Here is a 24246-nt window from a genome sequence, read left to right as displayed (position 1 = left end):
TACGGGTGTCAGAGGTAATGGGGAGAAGGCAGGAGAATGTGTTTGAGAGGGAAAGATAGATAGAGTCATAGAGTGATACTGTGTGGAAACAGGCCCTTCGGCCCTGCATGTCCCATCTGCACGTCCCACATGCCCGACGTTTGATCCTTATCGCTCCGAACCTGTCCTATCCATGTACCTGTCTAACTGATTCTCAACTACCTCCTCTGGCAGCTTGTTCCATACACCTACCACCCTTTGTGCGAAAAACATACCCCTCAGATTCCTATTAAATCTTTTGCCGTTCACCTTAAACTTATGTCCTCTGCTCCTCGATTCACCTACTCTGGGCAAAAGACTCAACCATATCTATTCAAATCATGATTTTATACACCTCTATTAGATCATCCCTCATCCTCCTGTGCTCCATGAAATAGAGTCCCAGCCTACTCAACCTCTCCCTATAGCTCTGGCCCTCCAGTCCTGACAACATCCTCGAAAATCTTCACTGTACCCTTTCCAGTTTGATGACATCTTTCCTATAACATGGTGCCCAGAACTGAACACAATACTCTGAATGCGGCCTCACCAACTTCTTATCCAACTGCAACATGACCTCCCAACTTCTATACTCAGCCTGACCCGCTGAGTTACTCCAGGACTCTGAAACGTCACAGAACAGGGCAAGATTAGCAAGTTTGCTGATGATATATATGTGAGTGGTTTTGCATATAGTGAAGATGGTTGTGAAAGATTGCAGCAGGATCTGGATCAATTATCCAGGTGGGCAGAGGAATGGTTGATGGTTTCATGGTTCCTTGAAGGTCGTGTGGCAGGTATATCAGGTGGTCAAAACGTATTTTGGCACTTTGGCCTTCATCAGTCAGAGTATTGAGAATAGAAGTTGTGAGGTCATGTTGCAGTTGTATAAGACGTTGCTGAGACCGCATTTAGAATATTGTGTTCAGTTCTGGGCACCATGTTATAGGAAAGATGTCAAATTGAAAAGAGTACAGAGATCCCCATCCTGGATCAGTCCAATCGGGGATGTGTCATCCGCAAACTTGAGATGCTTGACAGAGGTGTCTGTGGAGGTGCAGTCATTGGTGTGGCGACAGTAGAGGAGAGGGGAGAGTACGCATCTTGCGGTGCTCCTATGCTGAGCGTTTGCGGGTCTGAGATATGCTTTCCCGTCTCACATGCTGCTTCCTGTCTGTCAGGAAGCTGGTGATCCACCGACAGAGGGATTCAGGCACAGTCAACTCAGAAAGTTTGGAGCGTAGTAGCTCTGGCACAATGGTGTTGAATGCAGAGCTAAAATCAACAAACAAAATCCTCGCATAGGTCACCTGGCGGTCTAGGTGCTGGAGGATGAAGTGCAGGCCCAGATTGACTGCATCATCCATAGATCTATTGGCCCAATATGCAAAATGCAGAGGTTCCAGCAGAGGGATTGTGATATTTTTCAGCTTGGCCATCACACGCCTTTCAACGGTCTCCATGACTACAGAGGTCAGTGCGACAAGCCTGTAGTCTTTAAGACCAGTAATCCTTACCTTTTTGGGTACAGGGACAATAATGGAGACTTTGAAGCAGGCAGGGACAGTGCATCTTTGCAGGTACTGGTTAAAACTGAGTAATTGGGTGTGAAGTGTTGGTGGGGGTGGGAAAGGGTCCACTCTTTTCATACTGGACTCTTGCCTTAAGTAGGTGTGAGGTGGTGAATGGGAAGGAGAGGGTGCAGGGTCCATTCTTTGCAGACTGGGGTCTGGCTGTGTTTGTTGGGGAGGGGGTACCAGGGTTACGTTTCTGATTTTCAAACCTGCAGTAAAACTCATTCAGGTCGTTCGTCAGCTGACGATTGTCCAAAGAGCGGGGGGCTTTCCTCTTGTATCTCGTGATTTCTTGCATGCCCTTCCAAACTAAAGAAGAGTCACTAGCTGAGAACTTGCTCCTCAACTTCTCAGAGTACCTTTCCTTGCAGCTCCGATTCCTCTTCTCAGCTCTTTATCAATTAGGCTATCTTTTAACTCTTTAACGATTAGGCTATCGGCTTGACGCAGTGGGGGTCAGCGGGGATGGCATGGGCCCAGTGGGGGTCAGCGAGGGTGGCGTGAGCCCAGTGGGGGTCAGAGGGCATGGTGTGGGCCCAGTGGGGGTGGCTTGGGCCCAGTGGGGGTGGCCTCGGCCCAGCGGGGGTGGCGTGGGCCCAGTGGTGTGGTGTGGGCCCAGCAGGAGTGGCTTGGGCCCAGTGGGGGTGGCCTGGGCCCAGCGGGGGTGGCGTGGGCCCAGCGGGGGTGGTGTGGACCCAGCGGGACACAGACACCGCACCCCCCCCCCGGGCCAGGAGAAATGGGCACTCACTTATCCCGCGGGCCAGATTTTTCTTCCGATTTTTTTTTTCCTCTGGATTTTTTCTTACTCTGGGGGAAAAAAAGGAGGGTGCGGTCGCACCCAACGCACCCCCCCTTCGGACGGCCATGCGTTGAATTACTCCAGCACATTGTGTCTATCTTCGTTTTGGACACATTATATGGTCATCACTACTTTGCCGTTTCCCAGCCATTATCAGGCAACTGAAACATCTTACCACAGCTGGAGAGCAGTCCTGAACTATTATCTACCTCATTGGTCACCCTTGGACTATCTTTGATCGGACTTTCCTGGCTTTATCTTGCATTAAACGCTATTCACTTATCATGGGACACGGTGAATTGTACACATGAGATTGTAATCATGCATTGTCTTTCCGCTGACTGGTTAGCATGCAACAAAAGCTTTTATTGTCCTCGGGACACGTGACAATCAACTAAACTAAACTATCGGTGTAAACTGAAGAAGCAGCCCCTCACCGAGTCCACGACGACTATCGATCCCCCGTTCACACTAGTTCCATGTTATCACACTTTTTCATCCACGCCCTACACACTTGGGGCAATTTACAGTGGCCATTTAACCTACAAGCCCGCACCTATTTAGAATGTGGGAGCAAGCAGGAGCACCTGGAGGAAATCCACACGGTTACAGAGACAGAGAGAATGTGCAAACTCCACTCAGAAAGCAGCCAAGGTCAGGATCGAACCCGGGTCTCTGGCACTGTGAGGCAGCGGTACGACCAGCTGCAACACTGTGTCGCCCCTAACTTGTGGGAGCTCAATATGGAGGAATTTGTTGTTGCATTTCCTGCAGTAGTGGCTGCATCAATTCCTTACACACTCGGGGCAACTTACAGACCAATTCAGCTACAAACCCGCTCGTCTTTGGGATGTGGGAGGAAACCGAAGCACCCGGAGGAAATTCACACGGTCACAGAGAGAACATGCAAACGCCAAACAGACAGCAACCGAGGTGAGGATCGAACCACAGGTGTGTGGCGCTGTGAGGCAGCAACATTACCAGCTGCACCACTGTATCGCTCCCTTATAGGGGGTTGTGGGGAGATCCCTCTGCACAATTTGTTTGTTGCTTCTCCTGCAGTAGTGGCTGCATTTCATCTGTCTAAACCCCAGTTATATTAACTTCAGCATCTATTGCATCACCTCCTGATTCACCAACTCGAATGGCCTGGAATGAAGGAGAATGCAAAAAGTGATGAAACCTGCCCAGTCCACCATGGGGACTGACAGGTCTGAAGAAGGGTCTCGACCCGAAATATCATCTATTCCTTTTCTTCTGAGATGCTGCCTGACCCACTGAGTTACTCCAGCATTTTGGGTCTATCTTCAGTGTAAACCAGCATCTGCAGTTCCTTGCTGCACATCTGCAGTTCCTTCCTACACGGGCACTGACCTCCCCACCATCAAAGGGATCTACTGGAGCCTCAAGAAGGCAGCCAGCATCATCATGGACCCTCACCACCCTGGCCATGCTCTCATTTCACTCCTACCTTTGGGAAGAAGGTATAAGAGTCTGAAAACCGTGATCTCCGGGTTCAGAACAGCTTCTTCCCAACAACCACCAGGCTATTAAACATTACAAACTCCAAATAATCTCCAAATTACTAATCGCCTAGGTTGCACCAGGGCCTTCAAGCTTTGTTTTTTACACTTTATTGGGTTTTAGCCTTATTGAGATTTATTTATTGAGATATATTATTATATAATGTTTGGTGTTTTCTGAGTCATTCGTAACTGTCACTGTATGTCATGTTACTTGTGGGCGGAGCACCAAGGCAAATTTCTTGTATGTGAATACTTGGCCAATAAACTTACTTACTTACTTACTTACCTGTTGAGTACTGTTACAAACCTGCTGTGCTGCTGCAAGTAAAAAATTAACTGTTCTATTTCGGTACATATATATATAACACTTTTGACTTTTGATATATCTTTGCCAGTTGTATCGGTTAAGAGCAGTGTTTGTTTTGTTAAGAAAATAAATTCCTACAAGATTTTCAACAAAAAACATCAGAGCAGATTTAGGCCATTCGACCTATCACATCTGCTCTGCCATTTGATCACGGCTAATCTATTTTCCCCTCTCAACTCCATTCTCCTGCCTTCTTCCCATAACCTTTCACTCCCTTAATAATCAAGGACTTATCAATCTGTTTTAAAAATAACCAATGGCCTCCACAGCCGCATGTGGCAATGAATTCCACAGATTAACACCCTCTGCCTAAAGAAATTCCACCTCTCCTCCATTCTAAAGGTACAGTATGTTCTTCAAGTCTGAGGCTGTGCCCTCTGGTCCTAGACTCTCCCACGACTGAATACATCTTCTGCACATCCACTCAATCTCGGCCTAGCTCTGTTCTAAGGATAACGAACACGGGTTCTCCAGTGAAAACCACATCACCTTCTTGTTTCATCTTAAATTTATTGAATATGGAAAGGCCAGATGATTGGAAAATTGCCAATATTACCCCATTGCATAAGAAGGGACCAAAGCAGAATAGTGGAACTATAGGCTGGTTAGTCTGACTTTGGTGGTTGGTAAGATTTTAGAGTACATTATAAAGGATGAGGTTAAGATGTTCACGGTAAAATAGGCCAAAGTCAGCATGGCTTTTTAAAAGGGAGGTACACATAAAAGCTGGAGAAACTCAGCAGGTGCAGCAGCATCTATGGAGCGAAGGAAATAGGCAACGTTTCGGGCCGAAACCCTTCTTCAGACTGATCGGGGGTGGGGGGGGTGCGGGGACAAGAAAGGAAAAAGGAGGAGGAGCCCGAAGGTTGGGGGATGGGAGGAGACAGCAGGGGGACTGAGGAAGGGGAGGAGACAGCAAGGACTAACAAAATTGGGAGAATTCGATGTTCATGCCCCCAGGATGCAGACTCCCCAAGCGGAATATGAGGTGCTGTTCCTCCAATTTCCGGTGTTGCTCGCAGTGGCCATGGAGGAGACCCAGGACAGAGAGGTCGGAGATGGAATGGGAGGGGGAGTTGAAGTGCTGAGCCACCGGGAGGTCAGCTTGGTTATTGCGGACCGAGCGGAGGTGTTCGGCGAAACGATCGCCCAATCTCCGCTTGGTCTCACCGATATAGATCTGCTGAGATCTAGAGCAGCGGATGCAATAGATGAGGTTGGAGGAGATGCAGGTAAACCTCTGTCGCACCTGGAATGACTGCTTGGGTCCTTGAACGGAGTCGAGGGGGGAGGTAAAGGGACAAGTGTTGCATCTCTTGCGGTTGCAAGGGAAAGTGCCCGGGGAGGGGGTGGTACGAGAGGGAAGGGAAGAATTGACAAGGGAGTTATGGAGGGAGCGGTTTTTGCGGAAGGCAGATATGGGGAGAGATGGGAAGATGTGGCGAGTGGTGGGGTCACATTGGAGGTGGCGAAACTGACGGAGGATTACTTGTTGTATGTGACGGCTGGTGGGGTGAAAGGTGAGGACTAGGGGGACTCTGCCCTTGTTACGAGTGGGGGGATGGGGAGAGAGAGCAGTGTTGCGGGGTATGGAAGAGACCCTGATGCAAGCGTCATCTATGGTGGAGGAGGGGAACCCCCGTTCCCTGAATAATGAGGACATTTCAGATGTCCTGGTGTGAAACGCCTCATCCGTGGAGCAGATGCGGCGTAGACGGAGGAATTGGGAGTAGGGGATGGAGTCCTTACAGGAAGCAGGGTGGGAAGAAGTGTAGTCCAGATAGCCATGGGAGTCAGTGGATTAATAGTGGATGTCGGTCAGAAGTCTATCACCTGCAATGGAGATAGTGAGGTCAAGGAATGGTAGGGAAGTGTCGGAAATGGTCCAGGTGTATTTGAGTGCCGGATGGAAGTTAGTGGTGAAGTGGATGAAGTCAGTCAGTTGTGTGCGGGTGCAGGAGGTGGCACCAAAGCAGTCATCGATGTAGCGGAGGTAGAGGTCGGGGATGGGGCCCTGGTATGTATTGAACAAGGATTGCTCGACGTAACCGACAAATAGGCAGGCATAGCTGGGGCCCATGCGTGTGCCCATAGCTACGCCTTGTATTTGGAGGAAAAGGGAGGTCTTGCTTGACAAATTTGCTGGAATTCTTTTAAGAAGTAAATAGCAGGACAGACAAAGGAGAGTCAGTAGATGTTGTTTAGTTAGATTTTCAGAAAGCCTTTGATAAGGTGCCACACATTAGGCTGCTAAGGATGATGAGAGCACATGGTATCAGAGGGCAGATACTAGTATAGATAGCAGGTTGGCTGGATGGCAGAAGACAAAGAGTGGCAATAAAGGGGGCTTTTCCTGGCTGCCTGCCAGTGACTAGTGGAGTTCCGCAAGGGTTGGTGCTGGGGCCGCTACTCTTCACGTTGTATATTAATGATTTGGATAAGGGGATTGAAGGCTTTGTAGCCAAATTTGCAGATGATACGGAAATAGGTGGAGGGGCAGGCAGTGTAGAGAAAACAGGGACTTTGCAGAAGAACTTGGACAGGTTGGGAGTGGGCAGAGAAGTGGCAGATGGAATATAGTGAATCAAAGTGTGGAGTCATGCATTTTGGTTGAAGGAGTAAAGGCATAGACTATTTTCTAAATGGGGAGATAATCCAGAAATCAGAGGTGCAAAGGGACTTGGGTGATTCCCAAAAAGTTACTCTGCAAGTTGAATAATGAAAGTAAACTAATTGCTAGAATTTATTTCAAAAGGGCTTGGATACAAAAACAGGGATGTAATGTTGAGGCTCTATAAGGCACTGGTAAGGCCATATTTGGAATATTGTGAGCAAGTTTGGGCCCCATATCTGAGGAAGGATGTGCTGGCTCTGGAGAGAGTCCAGAGGAGGTTTCCAAGAATGATCCCAGGAATGAGTAGGTTAACCTATGAAGAGCGTTTGTCAGCACTGGGCCTGTGCTCGTTGCAGTTTAGAAGAATGAGGGGGTCCTCATTGAAACATACAGAATAGTGAAAGGCTTGGATTGAGTGGATGTGGAGAGGGTGTTTCCACTAGTGGGAGAGTCTAAGACTAGAGGTCATAGCCTCAGAATTAAAGGACGTTCTTTTTGGAAGGAGACGGGGAGAAATGTCTTTAGTCAGAGGGTGGGGGATCTGTGGAATTCTTTGCCACAGAAGGCTGTGGAGGCCAAGTCAGTACATCTTTTTAATGCAGAGATAGATTCTTGATTTGTGCAGGTGTCAGAGGTTATGGGGAGAAGGCAGGAGAACGGGGTTAAGAGGGAGAGGTTGATCAGCCATGGTTGAATGGCGCAATAGACTTGATTGGCCAAATTGCCTAATTCTACTCCTATCACATATGACCTTATGGATAGGGTAGATGTGGAGAGGATCATTCCACTAGTGGGAAAATCTAGGACTGTTTACAGAATACTATGTTTAAATATTCTGTTGTGCTGCTGCAAGTAAGAATTTCATCATTCTATCTGGGACTGATGACAAGAAAACACTCTTGACTCTTAAAAGGATGTATCTTTAGAAGGGAGAAGAGGAAGAATTTCTGGTGAATCGGTAGAATTCATTGTGACAGACGGCAGTAGAGACCAAGTCTTTGAGTATTTTTAAGGCGTATTTGACAGATTCTTCATTAGTAAAGCTGTCAAGGTTACTGGAACAAGGCAGAAGAATGGGGTTGAGAGGGAATGGTATATCAGTCATGATCAAAGATCATAGAGCAGGCTTTATGATCATTGCTCATGATTGAATGGTAGAGTGGACTTGATGGGCCAATTGGCCTAATTCTACTCCTATGACATGAACTTATAGTCACAGAGTTTTACAGCGTGGAAACATGCCCTTCGGCCCAACTTTCCCACACCAAGATGTCCCGCCTACACTAGTTCCACCTAAATGTTTCTTAAACATCCCTGCCTTTAGTACCTGCCTCAACTACATCCTCCAGCAGCTCGTTCCATATACCCACCACCCTTTGTGTGAAAATGTTACCTCTTGGACTCCCATTAAATATTTCCTCCTCTCACCTTAAAACTTACCTTGGCACAAAATGCTGGAGTAACTCAGCGTGACAGGCAGCCTATCTGGATAGATGGAATGGGTAACATTTTCGGGTCGAGACCCTCTTCAGACTGAGTTTAGAAGTGATAAAATCTGAAATGGTCTGTGAGATTATGGCCTGGTGCTCATCTGTGGGGTCATGGTCCAAGGATAAGTAGGAAGAGGTGTCCGGGAGTTTGTGCCTGGCCTCAGCGCGGTAGAGGCCAGCCTGACAGACTCGCTTGCCAGCGGGTTTGATAATAATGTTGGGTTTCTGCAGAATGAGCGGAGGGTTGTACGTTCGAATAGTGAAAGGCTTGGATAGAGTGGAAGTGGAGAGGATGTTTCCACTAGTGGGAGAGTCTAGGACTAGAGGTCATAGCCTCAGAATTAAAGGACGTTCCTTTAGGAAGATGAGAGGGATTTCTTTAGTCAGAGGATGGTGAATCCGTGGAATTCATTGTCACAGACGGCAGTGGAGGAAAAGTCACTGGGTATTTTTAAACTGGAGATTGACAGATTCTTGATTAGTAAAGCTGTCGGGGAGAAGGCAGAAGAATTGTGTTGAGAGGGAAAGATGATTGAATGGCGGAGTAGACCCGATGGCCCAATTCTGCTCCTATGACTTACGAACATGACATAGCTATCGAGTCTTACAGCATGGAAACAGGCCCAACTTGCCCACACTGACCAACATGTCCCATCGACACTAGTCCCATCTGCCTGCACTTGGCCCATATCCCTCTAACCCTGTCAAAATATTTCTTAAACATTGTGATAGGACCTGCCTCAACTACCTCCATACACCCACCAAAAGTTACCCCTCAGATTCCTATTAAATATTTTCCCCTTCACCTTAAACCTATGGCCTCTGGTGCTCGATTCCCCATACTCTGGGAAATAATCTGTATCTCTATTCCTCTAAAATGTTACTATTAAATCTTTCTTCCCCACACACACCTTAAAACTTATGTGTTTAAGAAGGAACTGCAGATGCTGGAAAATCTTTGTGCATCTTAAAACTTATGTTGGCTCCTCTGCCATGTAATATTAGTATACAAACTTAAAGCACACGGCATTGGGGGTTCAGTATTGATGTGGATAGAGAACTGGCTGGCAAACAGGAAGCAAAGAGTAGGAGTAAACGTGTCCTTTTCACAATGGCAGGCAGTGACTAGTGGGGTACCGCAAGGCTCAGTGCTGGGACCCCAGCTATTTACAATATATATTAATGATCTGGATGAGGGAATTGAAGGCAATATCTCCAAGTTTGCGGATGACACTAAGCTGGGGGGCAGTGTTAGCTGTGAGGAGGATGCTAGGAGACTGCAAGGTGACTTGGATAGGCTGGGTGAGTGGGCAAATGTTTGGCTGATGCAGTATAATGTGGATAAATGTGAGGTTATCCATTTTGGTGGCAAAAACAGGAAAGCAGACTATTATCTAAATGGTGGCCGACTAGGAAAAGGGGAGATGCAGCGAGACCTGGGTGTCATGGTACACCAGTCATTGAAAGTAGGCATGCAGGTGCAGCAGGCAGTGAAGAAAGCGAACGGTATGTTAGCTTTCATAGCAAAAGGATTTGAGTATAGGAGCAGGGAGGTTCTACTGCAGTTGTACAGGGTCTTGGTGAGACCACACCTGGAGTATTGCGTACAGTTTTGGTCTCCAAATCTGAGGAAGGACATTATTGCCATAGAGGGAGTGCAGAGAAGGTTCACCAGACTGATTCCTGGGATGTCAGGACTGTCTTATGAAGAAAGACTGGATAGACTTGGTTTATACTCTCTAGAATTTAGGAGATTGAGAGGGGATCTTATAGAAACGTACAAAATTCTTAAGGGGTTGGACAGGCTAGATGCAGGAAGATTGCTCCCGATGTTGGGGAAGTCCAGGACAAGGGGTCACAGCTTAAGGATAAGGGGGAAATCCTTTAAAACCGAGGTGAGAAGAACTTTTTTCACACAGAGAGTGGTGAATCTCTGGAACTCCCTGCCACAGAGGGTAGTAGAGGCCAGTTCATTGGCTATATTTAAGAGGGAGTTAGATGTGGCCCTTGTGGCTAAAGGGATCAGAGGGTATGGAGAGAAGGCAGGTACGGGATACTGAGTTGGATGATCAGCCATGATCATATTGAATGGCGGTGCAGGCTCGAAGGGCCGAATGGCCTACTCCTGCACCTAATTTCTATGTTTCTATATGGAACTACAACCCCCAGCGTGCCGTGCGCGGCCGCGCATGCGCCGTGCCCCCCGCTCCCGCTTCCCGTCTGCGTGAGGCCCCGGGGTTCTGGGTGGATTTTCCTGCGCGAGCTAAAATGAATGCGTGAGGCGGCGTCAGAAACTGCAGGTAAAAAAAATAGAGATTGCAATTCTCTCTCTTCCATTTCACGCTTTCTCATCTTTGCACCGTCTTTAATACAGGAACGCCGTCCCGTCCGCCCAAGGAAAAACTGCATAGTCGCGTTACGTTCCGTCTTTGCATCTAAAAGAAAACATTTCGTCGGTGTGTGGGGGCTGGAGCTTCAAAATGTCTGGCCTCTTTGTGGCTGCTTCCTTCATGCCTGTGTTTTTTTTCCCTCTCTCTGCTCCTTCCTCCCCAGACTGATTAGCAGAGGGAAAGAATCCGAGGAATGCAACTGGGGTTAAAATGCGAGGCCTGCGGGTGTTTTGGGGCAGGGAGTTGTTGCTGCTGACAACATTGTTGCAAGTCTGTGGAAAGGATACACTGTCTGTGTCGAGCTGGATCTCTCCGTCCTTTTGCCTCAGTGACCGGCCTCTCGGGTCGCTGGTTGGTGCCAGCGTGTATGTGAGGACGAATCTGCTGCAGTGCCCGCTCCTCTATTCCCCTCCCCTCCCCTCCACGTGATGGCAATGCGTCTGGCCCCTTCTGCCTGAGCTGCTGCTGCTTGTCTGTCTGTTTTTCCTTCTTTTCTGTCTCTTTTCCTTATTTTCCTCCCCTTTCCACTATTGTTTGAGCAGTCGAGTCGTGCAGTGGCAGAAGTGGGCCACGTCCTTGTGTTATTTGCAGCAAGCCTCTGCATTACTTCGCTTCCTCTCCCTGTGTGTGTGTGTGTTTTCCCTATTTTCCTCTTCCCACCGTTAGAGCAGACGTACAATGGCAGAATCGGCCAAAATCTTCCTGTTATTTACAGCAAGCCTCTGCACTACTTCCCTCCCTCTTCCTGTCTGCGAGATTTCCCCCTTTTCCTCTCTCCCATCCACTATTTTTGAGCAAACGAGTCTTTAAAGGCAGAAGTGGGCCAAGTCCTTACGTTATTTGCAGCAAGCCTCTGTAGTACTTTCCTCTCCCTGTGTGTTTTTTCCCTCTTTTCATCCCCCTTTCGACTATTGTTTGAGTAAACGACTCTTGCAATGGCAGTCTGAAGAAGGATCTCAACCTGAAATGTCACCCATTCCTTCTCTCCAAAGATGCTGCTTGTCCCACTGATTTACTCCAGCATTTTGTGTCTATCTTGCAAAGGCAGAATCGGCCCAAGTCCCCCTGTTATTTGCAACAAGCCTCTGCATTACTTCTCCTCCTCTCCCTGGCTGTCTACGTGTGTGTTTTTCCTGTTCCCACTTCCACTATTGTTTGAGCAAACATAGAAAAATCAGTGCCTCGTTCCTGCTTTTTCCCCGTATCCCTGGATTACTTTAGCCCTAAGAGCTAAATCTAACTCTCTTGAAAACATCCAGTGAATTGGCCTCCACTGCCTTGCAATGGCAGAATCGGCTTCAAAGCTGCTTGTTTTGAATGTACATGCAGTTTGGATTATGTGAGTTGCTGCAGCCGCAGATTTTACTCTGGTGTTTAGGGGTTGGAAAATAAGTGACCTCTGGTGAAATCTTTGGTTGCAGCTCACCATAGTGACGGTGACACCAAGCGGACGGGTTTCAAATGGGTTTGTTCGCATCAGTTTTAGTCACGTTGCAAAGCCGCGCTGTTTGTGGCCACACGACTCTTCCATCCACCCTCCCAATGGGCATCGCTTCATAGAGTCATGCGGTATGGAAACGGACCTTTCAGCCCAACTTGACCATGTAGACCAAGATGCCCCATCTCCATGTCTCCTTTGTTCCCATTTGGCCCACATTCCTCTAAGCCTTTCATGTTCCCTGTTATAGTACCTGCCTCAACTACTTCCTCTGGCAGCTAGTTCCATAGCAACCTTATACCTAATGGGTAAAAGTTGTCCTTCAAGTCCCTATTAAATCTTTCCCTTCTCACCTTACACCCATGTCCTCTGGTTCTTTATCCTCCTACCCAAGGTAAAATACTCCCAGCATTCACCCTGTCTATTCCCCTCATGATTTTATACATAGCCATAAGATCACCCCTTAGCCTCCAGCACTCCAAGGAATAAAGTCCCAGCTTGCCCAACTTCTCCCCATAGCTCAGGTCATCAAATTGTGGAAACATCCATGTTTACAGAAAGAATGTGTAAACTCCACACAGACAGCACCCAAAATCAGGATCAAACCCAGGTCTCTGGTGCTGTAAGGCTGACCCGCTATGGACAGGCATATCAGTCAATGGAATCACATCTTTGTTATTGTGCACAGTTCTTATACTTATGGCGATACTATATGTGTCTCTAATCATTAATTTAGTTTTAAGATACAGCATCGAAACAGACCCTTCAGCCTACCCAGTCCACACTGACCATTCAGTTCACACTAGTACTGAAGAAGGGTCCCGACCCGAACTGTTGCTTAGCCTTTGTTATATTCCGGACGGCAGAATGAATAACAACTTACACACTGGTTGCCTGGATCATGAGAGAGAGATTTATTACCCAACATTCCCTGCTTATATTGAAAACCAGCTCACTAACATATGCATGAATACATTACACTGCTCTCCTTTTTTAAAGTATTAAATCTAAGTACTCAGTTACAATTTTGTTGTTGTGATACTTGATTTAAACCAGTTTTCATGAAATTCTAAATGATAACATAATATATTTATTTTACATATCAACACATTTTTGTTTTACTTGTACAGTGATTTATTTAACTTACAAACCTAACCTGACTACTGGTTTACAGATCCTGCCTGATCGTTTAACAGAAATAGGTGTAACAGGTTTAGGTGTTGACTCAACTGTAGGCTTGTTTAACTGTTTTAGTACCCTGACTTTGACCAGAGGAATCTGTTTCTTTGTCTGTACAATCACAGTGGTCTTTTCCAACTCACTTTCAGATAAAAACTCAGGCATTAGGACTTCATTCTCAGTTTTTGGTTCATCTTTGGCTGGAATCATTTGATCAACTTTTGATCCTATCTCCAACTTCAACCAAGTATCTTTTTGTTCCACACACTTCCACTATTTTCCCAACATCCCATTTGTCTCGACTGGACTTGTTGGGAGGACTGAGAACACGAACCTGCTCATCTGGCTTGAAGTACCTCTCCTGTTTGTGGGAGTAAAAATGACGTTTTTGACAACTGTTTTTGGTCAACTCTCAAAGTCAAATTGGGTTGAACTAGACTTCTGCGTATTCTTAGCCTTCTCTTCATCAACAATTCTGCAAGTGAGTAACCTGTTGTTGTGTGGTTCTGTACTTCAGCAAGACACCAGCCAAACGATGTTTCATGCTGAGCTTTGAGCTACCCAGCAAAACCTGTTTCTTGAGGGTATCTTTGACAACTCTAACAGACCTTTCCGCCGCCCCGTTGGAGGCTGGTTGGTATGGGGGAACAAGTGTGTGTTTTACACCATTCCGCTGCATGAACTCTTTGAACCGTTCTGAATGAAACTGAGGCCCGTTATCAGAAACAAGTGGCATGCAAAAATGGATCTCAACTCATCTATGGTACGCTCAGTGGTAGTGCTTGACCCCATATGCTTAACCTCAATCCATTTGGAATGACTATCTACCAGCACCAGAAAGTGATCATTATTAACCTTTTCACAAAAATCTACATGAACTCTCTGAAAAGGTCTCCTTGGCCATGACCAGGGTTGCAGTGGTGTTTTTGGTGGTTTACTCCAGCAATTTTGGCAGACGCTACATTTGCTCACCAGTGACTCAATGTCACTCAATACCAGGCCAATACACAAAACTTCTGGCAATTGACTTCATGCTTACTATGCCAGGATGTTCTGCATGAAGTTCATTCATAATTTTGTTTCTCAAAGACTGCGGTACAACCACTCTGTAACCCTGGTCACTCTGCATACCTGCTCACATGATAATTCATGGTGTCGATTATGGAAAGCCTTCAGCTCTGAGTTCAGAACTGAGTTCAATCCACTATTGATTTCAGACCAACTGTTCAATATCTGTTCATAGACCCACTTCAGCACAGTGTCTTTCTCTGTTTCTCCTGCAATTTCTGTTGCAGTCACTGGAAAGTCTTCATCTACAACTTTAAAACAGCAGCTGGACAAATCGTCGAGTGTTTGTCAGGCTATCTCTATGTTGTGTCTACGTGGCAAGATGCCGTCCTTGGGATTGTATAAGATTTTCTTTTTTTGAGTTCCTCAAGCTTAATAGCCTTTGTACAGTTAAGTTTTAGGTGAATTGTTACACCAGAACAGTCGTTCCATTCTTTCAACATAGGACAGTCCCGCCATCCCGGGAATTAACCTCGTGATTGGAGCATCCTTTAATTCTAAGGCTATGACATCTGGTCCGAGATTCTCCCACTAGTGGAAACATCCTCTCTCCATCCACTCTATATCTAGGCTGAAGAGCCATGCCACTTTAATGCCAGGTGAATTAATGGGTGATTGGAATGAGATAGGACACCAGATGGGTGGTTCTCCAGTTATAATTAGTTGAATGCTACAGGCCGGCAGTTTTTCCAGGTAAGCTGCTGGCAAGATTCAGGGTTTTGAAACCCTGCAATGGTAGGGTGCGTAAATGGCCTGTCCCACTTACGCGCAGGTTGCGGGAAATTTCCAACACGTTGAAAATCCAGTCGCGGGGTGATGCCTGTTTGGTGGTGAGTAGTCGCCCAAAGAGTCGTACCTTTTTCTGGTCGCCGCTGGATTTTCAATGTGATGAAAAATTTCCGCAGCCTGCTGCGATTATGACTGGTGCCGGCAAATCGCCGAAAAAATGGCGTAGGTGGGACAGACCCTTAACAAGCCTTAGGCAGCTCCACCCCAGCCCTGCCCAGCCTCTATGATATTAGTGACTTCCATCCGTAATTGCAAGATGATTGCGGTGGCTTTTCATTATCTGCCTTGAATTAGTCACTGCCATCCGAAGAGACAGAAATTCTTTTAAACCACTGTTTATTGCCAACAATGCACGAGATCAATATTGAACTTAATTGAATTGAATAGATTTTATTAGCCAAGTATGTACATACAAAGAATTTGCCTTGGTGCTTTGCTCGCAAGTAACAACACGATATACAGCAAACAATTAATAATAAAACATAATTTAAACATGTGAAGAATGAAATAAAATACCAGAGCAAAAGGAGGCTACAGACTTTTGGTTGTTGAGTAGAGCTACTGCTCATAGAAAAAGCTGTTATTATGTCTGGCTGTGGCGACTTTGACAGTCCGGAGTCGCCTTCCAGAGAGAAATGCTTCAAAGAGTTTGTGGCCAGGGTGAGAAGGGTCAGAGATAATCTTACCTGCTCGCTTCCTGGCCCTTCCAGCCTCCGGATGTCGTGCTTGGTGGCTGAGCCAAACCAGACCATGATGGAGAAGGTGAGGACAGACTCTATGATGGCCGTATAGAATTGGACCATCATTGCCAGTGGCAGATTGTGTTTCCTCATCTACCGCAGGAAGTACATCCTCTGTTGGGCCTTTATGACTGTTGAGTCGATGGTGGCCCCCCATTTAAGGTCCCTGGAGATGATGGTTCCAAGGAACTTAAATTAATCCAGAGATGTGACTGTGGTGTTGTTGATGGTGAGTGGGGTGGGGAGGAGGAGCTCTACTAAAGACTACAAATAATTCCACTGTCTTAAGAGCATTGAGCTCCAGGTTGTTGCGATGGCACCAGGACGTCAGCTGTGTCACTTCCTGTCTGTAGGCAGATTCCTCCCCATCCTGGATCAGTCCAATCAGGGTTGTGTCATCCGCAAACTTGAGAAGCTTGACAGAGGAGTTTGTGGAGGATTGGTGTAGAGAGATTAGAGGATGGGATAGAGTACGCAGCCTTGCGGTACTCCTATGCTGAGGGTCAGCGGGTCCGAGATGTGCTTTCCCAGCCTCACATGCTGCTTCCTGTCTGTCAGGAAATTGGTGATTAATTGACAGAGGGGTTCCGGCAGTCTACTGGGAGAGTTTGGAGTGTAGTAGCTCTGGCACAATGGTGTTGAATGCAGAGCTAAAATCCACAAACAAAATCCTTGCATCGGTCCCCTGGCAGTCTAGGTGCTGGAGGATGAAGTGCAGGCCTAGGTTGACTGTCATCCACTGATCTATTGGTCCGGAATGCAAACTCAGCAGGGGGTTTGTGATATTTTTCAGGTGGGCCAACATGTCTTTCAAGGGTCTTCATGGCTGCAGAGGTCAGTGTGACAGGCCTGTAGTCATTAAGACCAGTAATCCTTGGCTTTTTGGGTCCAGGGACAATGGTGGAGACTCTGAGGCAGGCAGGGACTGTGCTGGTTTGCAGGGACCGACTAAAATATCTGTGTAGACCGTTGCCAGTTGTTCGGCACAGAGCTTGAGGGTAGAGGGGGAAACATTGTCCGGTCCTGGATATTTTCGGCTTTTCTCTCTCCTGAATAGCTTCTCCATCTCCTCAATTGCTATTGTTAGTGATGGAGAAGTGGCCAGACTGATGTTGGGCAGCAAGGAGGGGGTGGGTAGTGGACGAGGGCCCAGTCTTTGCAGATCGGAGTCAGGCTGTAAGTGGGTGTGAAGTGGTGAATGGGGAGGGATGTGTAGTTAGGGTCCAGTCTTTGCTGTCAGTAGGTGTGAAGTGGTGATTGGGGAGGTGGGATGGGGTACCGGGGTTATGTTTCTGTTTATCGAACCTGCAGTAGAACTTGTTCAGGTCGTTGGTCAGCTGACGATTGTCCAAGGTGATCTTATAGCTGGTGATTTCTTGCAAGCCCTTCCACATTGAAGTTGAGTCATTAGCTGAGAACTTGCTCCTCAACTTCTCAGAGTAACTTTCCTTGGCAGCTCTGATTCCTCTTCTCAGCTTGTATTGGCCTGCATCCCCGCTCCTGTCGGCCTAATCTATAGTCTGGCCGAGCTGTCTGAGTTCTGCTGTAAACCAAGATTTGTCGTTGTTGAACCTGATCCGGGTCCTCGTGGGAATGCAACTGTCCTCACAAAAGCTGACATATGATGTCTGTATATTCATCGAGGCTTGTGGTTGCTTCCCTGAACACATTCCAATCAGTGCAGTCAAAGCAGGACTAGGTTTTTCAATGCCCTCACTTGTCCTCTTTTTCATTGTTCTGACCACAGGTTTAGCAGATTTTAGTTTCTGCCTGTAGGTCGGAATAAGGTGAACTAAACAATGATCAGAGAGTCCCAGAGCCACACGGGGAACAGAGCGATATGCGTTCTTGATTGTAGTATAACAATGATCGAGTGTTCTTTCCCCTCTGGTGGGGCAGGTAACGTGATGTCCGTATTTTGGAAGCTCTCGACTGAGCTTTTCCTTGTTAAAATCCCATCAAAAATGACCATGGAGTCCGGGAAGTCACTCTGTACGCTCATTACCTGGTCAGAAAGTTGCGTTTGTGCCTCACGTACGCAACCTGATGTAAACTCCAGCGAGAATAGAAGGGTTTGCAAATGATACAAAAATATTCCAGATTAGGAGAACAGAAGTTAGACAGTACCGTGATGTCGCTGCACCTGCCCTGGTTAGTGTAGAAGCATATTCCACCGCCTCTTGTTTCCCCGCTGCCTCTGCTTCGCGGTCCGCTCTGTATAGTTGAAAGCCAGCCAGTTGCTGCGCATTGTCCGGGGTCGACTCACACAGCCAGGTCTCGGTGAAGCACAAGCCAGCGGCTCGAGAGAAGTCCTTGTTTGTTTGGCACAGGAGTTGCAGTTCGTCCACTTTGTTGTTGAGAGAATGTAGATTTGCAAGGAATATACTCGGGGGCGGTGTGCGTAATCCTCGTCGCCGGAGTCGGGTGAGTGCTCCAGAGTCCTTCTCCATCTCAAGACCTTATGTGGAACAGCCCCGCCGACAAGTATGTCCAAATAATCCAGCGAGTGAAAGAAATTCAAAACAATGTTTGTAGGTACCGTATATCTGATGTTAATAATAATAATAATAATAATAAATTTTATTTGTGGGCGCCTTTCAAAGTCTCAAGGACACCGTACAGAAATTAACAAGAGAGAAAAAACATATAGTCGGAGTAAAATAAATAATAAGGACATCATCAATACACAAATTAAAGACAGAAATCGCTCCAAAGACAAAAAATCAAAAACACAATGTGAAGAGAGAGCAGCGGCAGCTAAACCGCGCCAGCGTCCACTCTCCCTTCCGACAGCCATCTTGGACACAGACTAACATATTAACTTACACACAAAAAAATCATCCCCCCACAATGGTCACCACTGTGGGGGAAGGCACAATGTCCAGTCCCCATCTCCAGTTCTCCCAAAGTCAGGCCTATTGAGGCCACCGCTATTACCTCTACGGAGGCCCGATGTTTCTGGCCGGTTGGTGTTGCCCCGGCGTCGGGAGAGTCCTCTCAGTGACTGGGCCACCTGGAACGGCCGCTTCCTAACTGGGGACCGCGGCTTCCGAAGCCGACATGGCCGCGCCGGTTTGGAGCTCCCAGGCTCCCGATGTTAGAGTCGGCGCCGCCCGCTCCGCTCCGCAGACCCGCAGCCCGGAGGTGTTGATCTCGGCGGTCACAGCTCACCGGAGCTCCAGCGCGGCGACCCAGGCAAGGCATCGCCCGCTCCGCTCCGCTCCTCATGAAAGTGATCTTTGTGGGATTTTCACAGAGGACACAAACGAACAAACACAGACAAAACAGCAAGGAGCAGTGCACCGTGACAGCCATCGTCGGCGCCAGTCCGACTGAGAACAGCAGACTCACCTATTTCAGGTAGACACAAAAAGCTGGAGATATAATGTGAAGGAAGGAACTGCAGATGCTGGTTTAAACCGAAGATAGACACAAAATGCTGGAGTAACTCAGCGGGTCAGACAGCATCTCTGGAGAAAAGGAATAGGTGACGTTTCGGTTCGAGACCCTTCTTCACTCAGTCTGATGAACAAGGGTCTTCGACCCGAAAGGTCACCTATTCCTTTTCTCCAGAGATGTTGTCTGACCTGCTGAGCTTAATAACTTACTCCAAGTTCCGCAGCTAATGACATTCCAACCTGCTGCTTGGGTTAGAGGTGGAGACAGATACAAAGGTGGCGTTTAAGATGCTTTTAGGAACGTGAATAATGAATGAGTGTATTCTGAACCATCTGACATGTTGTGGGTATGTATGGGCCTGCACCTTGGAAGAATGTGGAGGTATTGCTGTCAAAGTGCATTTGTGATATGTTGTATTGTGAACACATGAGATGCCAAGGGGTGTTCAGGGCGGGTGGGTGAGGGTAACTTTGTTGTTGTATATAAAAAACTAAATGGAAGGAAATGTAATGCATTACGTCAGCTGTATTGTATCTTTCCTTCAATAAGAATATTCAATAGGAACGTGAATATGCATGGAAGATAGGTACAAAATGCTGGAGTAACTCAGCTAGGCAAAGGTGGCGTTTAAGATGCTTTTAGGCAACATCTCTGGAGAGACGGAATGGGCGACATTTCGGGTTGAGACCCTTCTTCAGACTGATGTCGGGAGAGGGAGGTACATAGATAAGGAAGTGTTTAGGTGTGAAAACAGGATAAAGGGAATGGAGATCAAAGAAAACGTAGAATAAATAGATCATTGGTAGTTGGGAGAAGGTAACAAAGCAAACAGATAAAATGTAGTTGGAGACAGTAAGACTAGTCGGAGAACTGGGAAGGGGGAGGGATGGACAGAGGGACAGAAGGAAAGCAAGAGTTAGAGAAGTCAGTGTTCATACTGCTGGGGTGCAAGCTGCCTAAGCAAAATATGAGGTGCTGTTCCTCCATTTTGCGCTGGGCAAGTTGGATATGGCTCATGTTCCGGCAGAGCAGATTAGTTTATATTGGCTCCATATTTGGCATGGGCAGTGTGGTGCTCATCCATGCTCTATGTGTACATCTGAAACGTTGCTAGGATAAACATGAAATCTAGAGATCAGAATTATTACCTAAAAAATTATTAGAATTTGTGCAGAATATAGCAAAATTGTAACTGAACGTGGTAGGGACAGATTAGAATCATAGAATGATACAGTGTGGAAATGGGCCCTTTGGCCCAACTTGCCCACACAGGCCAACATGTCCCACCCACACTAGTCCTACCTGCATGCGTTTGCCCCATGTCCTTCCAAACCTGTCCTATCCATAATTATTTTGGTATCAAACAATAAGAGTTCAAAGTCCTTGTTGCTTACTCTGCTGCAATTGGACTCTCCACCACGAGTAAGATCCAAGTTCAAGAACTGCAGATGCTGGAAAAATCGAAGGAAGACAAAAATGCTGGAGAAACTCAGCAGATGAGGCAGCATCTATGGAGCAAAGGAAATAGGTGATGTTTCAGGTCAAGACCTTTCTTCAAATTAAGATCTTCTTCATTTCTTCAAATTCTTCAAAGTAGGATCTCGAAGTTTGCTGATGATACAAGCATTGTGATCTGAGGGGCACAGTGAAATTCTATTCTTGCATGGAGTCCAGTACAGTATTCCCATACTTAAACACATCCTTGATTAGCAAAGTGTAAAGAAATAAGCTACCGAGCCCGGTGCTATGTCTTGGCGCCGTTTTCAAAGTCCAGTCCGCGCTCTAGGTCTTATGAGTGGTGCCCGATCCAGGTGAGCCCCAGGCTGCTGCGGGGCCTCCAGTCGTTGCCTTCCTTGGATGCTGTGTCACTCCCCTGGTGCATCCACGGCGGTGCCTCCTGTAGCCGACCTTGATGGCCATGAGTTCCCTCACCCACCGGCCTTGCTCCTCGCCCGTCGCGTCCGTCGTTGTCACTGGCTCCATCCTCCCGGTCTTCAGGGGACGAGCAGAGGCCTGTTCGGCAGCCACCCCCCATTAGGCCAGGGACCCAGGTTCGATACTGACTACGGGCGCTGTCAGTATGGAGATTGTACATTCCCCCTGTAACCTGTGTAAGTTTTCTCTGGGGGCTCCGGTTTCATCCCACACTCCAAAGACGTGCAGGTGTATAGGTTAATTGGCTTTGGTAAAATTGTAAATTGTCCCTAGTGTGTAGGATGGTGTTCGTGTACAGGGTGATCGCTGGTCGGTATGGACTCGGTGGGCCGAAGGGCCTGTATCTATAAGGTCTATGTTACAGATGGAAATCATTCAGGCCCCTTCGTCCGAGCGGGGCTGTCTATTCAAACCCAATTCCTTGTACTTTCCTCAGGGCCTTACAAAATATTTTCCTGAAAGGCCTATTTAATTCCCTTGTGAAAGTTCTGATTGATTTCCTTCTCCCTCTCCCCTGTTGGCAGTGATTTCCTAATCATAAACACTACTATTGTAAAACAAAAATCCCTGCACCCATCGTACCCCTGGGTTTTACTTAAAGGGTTGACGGTGGAGATGCAATGGCAAAGATTTAAAGACCGCATGGAAGAACTCCAAAAATTGTTCATCCCTGTCTGGCGAAAATATAAAACGGGGAAGGCGGCTCAACCGTGGCTAACGAGGGAAATCGAAGAAAGTGTTAAATCCAAGGAAAAGGCAAATAAATTGGCCAGAGGAAGCAGCAAACCGGAGGACTGAGAGAAATTTAGAACTCCACAGAGGAGGACAAAGGGGTTAATTAAGAGGGGGGGGGGGAAAGAGCATGAAAGAAAGCTTGCGGGGAATATAAAAACTTACTCTAAAAGCTTCGTTAGATATGTAAAAAGGAGAAGATTAGTGAAGGCAAATGTAGGTCCCTTACAGTCAGAGACAAGTGAATTTATAATGAGAAAAGGAAATGGCAGAATAGTTAAACGAGTACTTTGGTTCTGTCTTCACTAAGGAAGACACAAACAATCTCCCAGAAATACTAGGGGACCGAGGATCTAGTGGGAGGGAGGAACTGAAGATCTTAGAGCAGAGCAAGATAGACCACTCCTGCAAAATCCAATGAACTGACATGTAGTACGCAACGGAGCGTAACTTCCGCCTTTTCAGTAACCCGACCCAACTTCAGTTATGCCTCTCGCAGTGTAATCAGCGTTGCGGGGGAACAGTTTGCGTGTTTTTAATGTTTTAAATGTTTTTTCTTTTTAAATGGCTCATGTCCTGTGTTTGAATTGATTTTTGTATTAAACCTGCACTCTGTAATTCATCTAATCCCATTGTTCACAACTGCTTGTAAGCACCCATAAAGGCAAAAATATATATATATATTACATAATATATCTATATTACTAAAAGTCTGATCTTGACCGCTTTTGGCGCACTGTGGCGTGATTTCCGAAAGAACGCCACCACCTACGGCCGTCATTTTTGGCCACCTCCCTCAGAGCCCCTCTCCACCTTTCGGGACCGGAGGATTTTTCCCATCGATGAAAAATCAGAGAGATATTAATGTTTTTAAAAGATATGCCATTCTCTCTGCTGCCCCTGCTGGTGGGAGGGGAAGGGACTATAAAACCAGGAAGTGGTGTGCCTCACTCAATCTTTACAAGATGGAGGAAGCCAGAGGGTCACGTTTCTCTGAGCTGTGAATAACACTGAGCACATGTCTACTCAACTGTGAGTGCCCTTAATGTGGTTCTAAAATGCATGCAAAAAGTGTCTATTGGTTCTAAAATGTTTGCAAAAAGTGTCTATTGGTTCACAAATGTCTGCAGAAAGTCTCTTTTGGTTCTAAAATGCTTGCAAAAAGTGTCTATTGGTTCAAAAAGGTTTGCAGAAAGTGTCTCTTTTGGTTCTAAAATGCTTGCAAAAAGTGTATTGGTTCTACAATGCTTGCAGAAAGTGTCTTTTTTGGTTCTAAAATGCATGCAAAAAGTGTCTAATGGTTCTAAAATACTTGCAAAAAGTGTCTCTTTTGGTTCTAAACTGCAAGAAGTGTCTCTATTGGTTCTAAAATGTTTGCAAAAAGTGTCTATTGGTTCTACAATGCTTGCAGAATGTCTTTTTTGGCTCCAAAATGCATGCAGAAAGTGTCTATTGGTTCTAAAATGCATGCAGAAAGTGTCTATTGGTTCTAAAATGCTTGCAAAAAGTGTCTCTATTGGTTCTAAAATGCTTGCAAAAAGTGTCCCTATTGGTTCTAAAATGGTTGCAAAAAGAGCCTCTATTGGTTCTAAACTGCTTGCAAAAAGTGTGTCTATTGGTTCTAAAATCCTTGGAAAACGTCTCTATTGGTTCTAAAATGCTTGCAGAGTGTCTCTATTGGTTCTAAAATGCTTGCAAAGAGTGTATCTATTGGTTCTAAAATGCTTGCAAAGAGTGTATCTATTGGTTCTAAAATGCTTGCAAAGAGTGTCTCTATTGGTTCTAAAATGCTTGCAAAAAGTGTCTATTGGTTCTAAAATGTTTACAAAAAGTGTCTATTGGTTCTCAAATGCTTGCAAAAAGTGTCTATTGGTTCTCAAATGTTTGCAAAAGGTGTCTCTATTGTTCTACAATGCTTGCAGAATGTCTTTTTTGGCTATAAAATGCATGCAGAAAGGGTCTATTGGGTCTAAAATGCATGCAGAAAGTGTATTGGTTTTAAATGCTTGCAAAAAGTGTCCATATTGGTTCTCAAATACTTGCAAAAAGTGTCTATTGGTTCTAAAATGTTAGCAAAAAGTGTCTATTGGTTCTAAAATGCTTGCAAAAAGGGTCTCTATTGCTTCTAAAATGTGTGTGTGCACGTCTTCTGTCTGTATGCGTGTCTGTGTAAGTGTCTGTGGGT

General features: G+C 46.4%; 1 protein-coding gene across 2 annotated transcripts in view; it reads left to right on the top strand.

The window, feature by feature from the left end:
- Nucleotides 1-10593: 10593 nt before the first annotated feature.
- The window catches only part of LOC116989256 (spindlin-1-like), a 126476-nt gene continuing 112823 nt past the window's right edge, over nucleotides 10594-24246 (top strand). Inside the window, exon 1 of one of the 2 annotated variants that reach the window (XM_033046449.1) lies at nucleotides 10594-10691. The gene's annotated coding sequence lies outside the window, so the exon portion shown is untranslated. The remainder of the gene's footprint in view (nucleotides 10692-24246) is intronic. The other variant, XM_033046448.1, reaches the window with a different exon arrangement.

This window comes from Amblyraja radiata, chromosome 29, assembly GCF_010909765.2.
Source record: "Amblyraja radiata isolate CabotCenter1 chromosome 29, sAmbRad1.1.pri, whole genome shotgun sequence".
Classification (NCBI taxonomy): domain Eukaryota; kingdom Metazoa; phylum Chordata; class Chondrichthyes; order Rajiformes; family Rajidae; genus Amblyraja; species Amblyraja radiata.
Note: the sequence above shows the minus strand (reverse complement) of the source record. Positions and strands in the feature narration are given on the sequence as shown.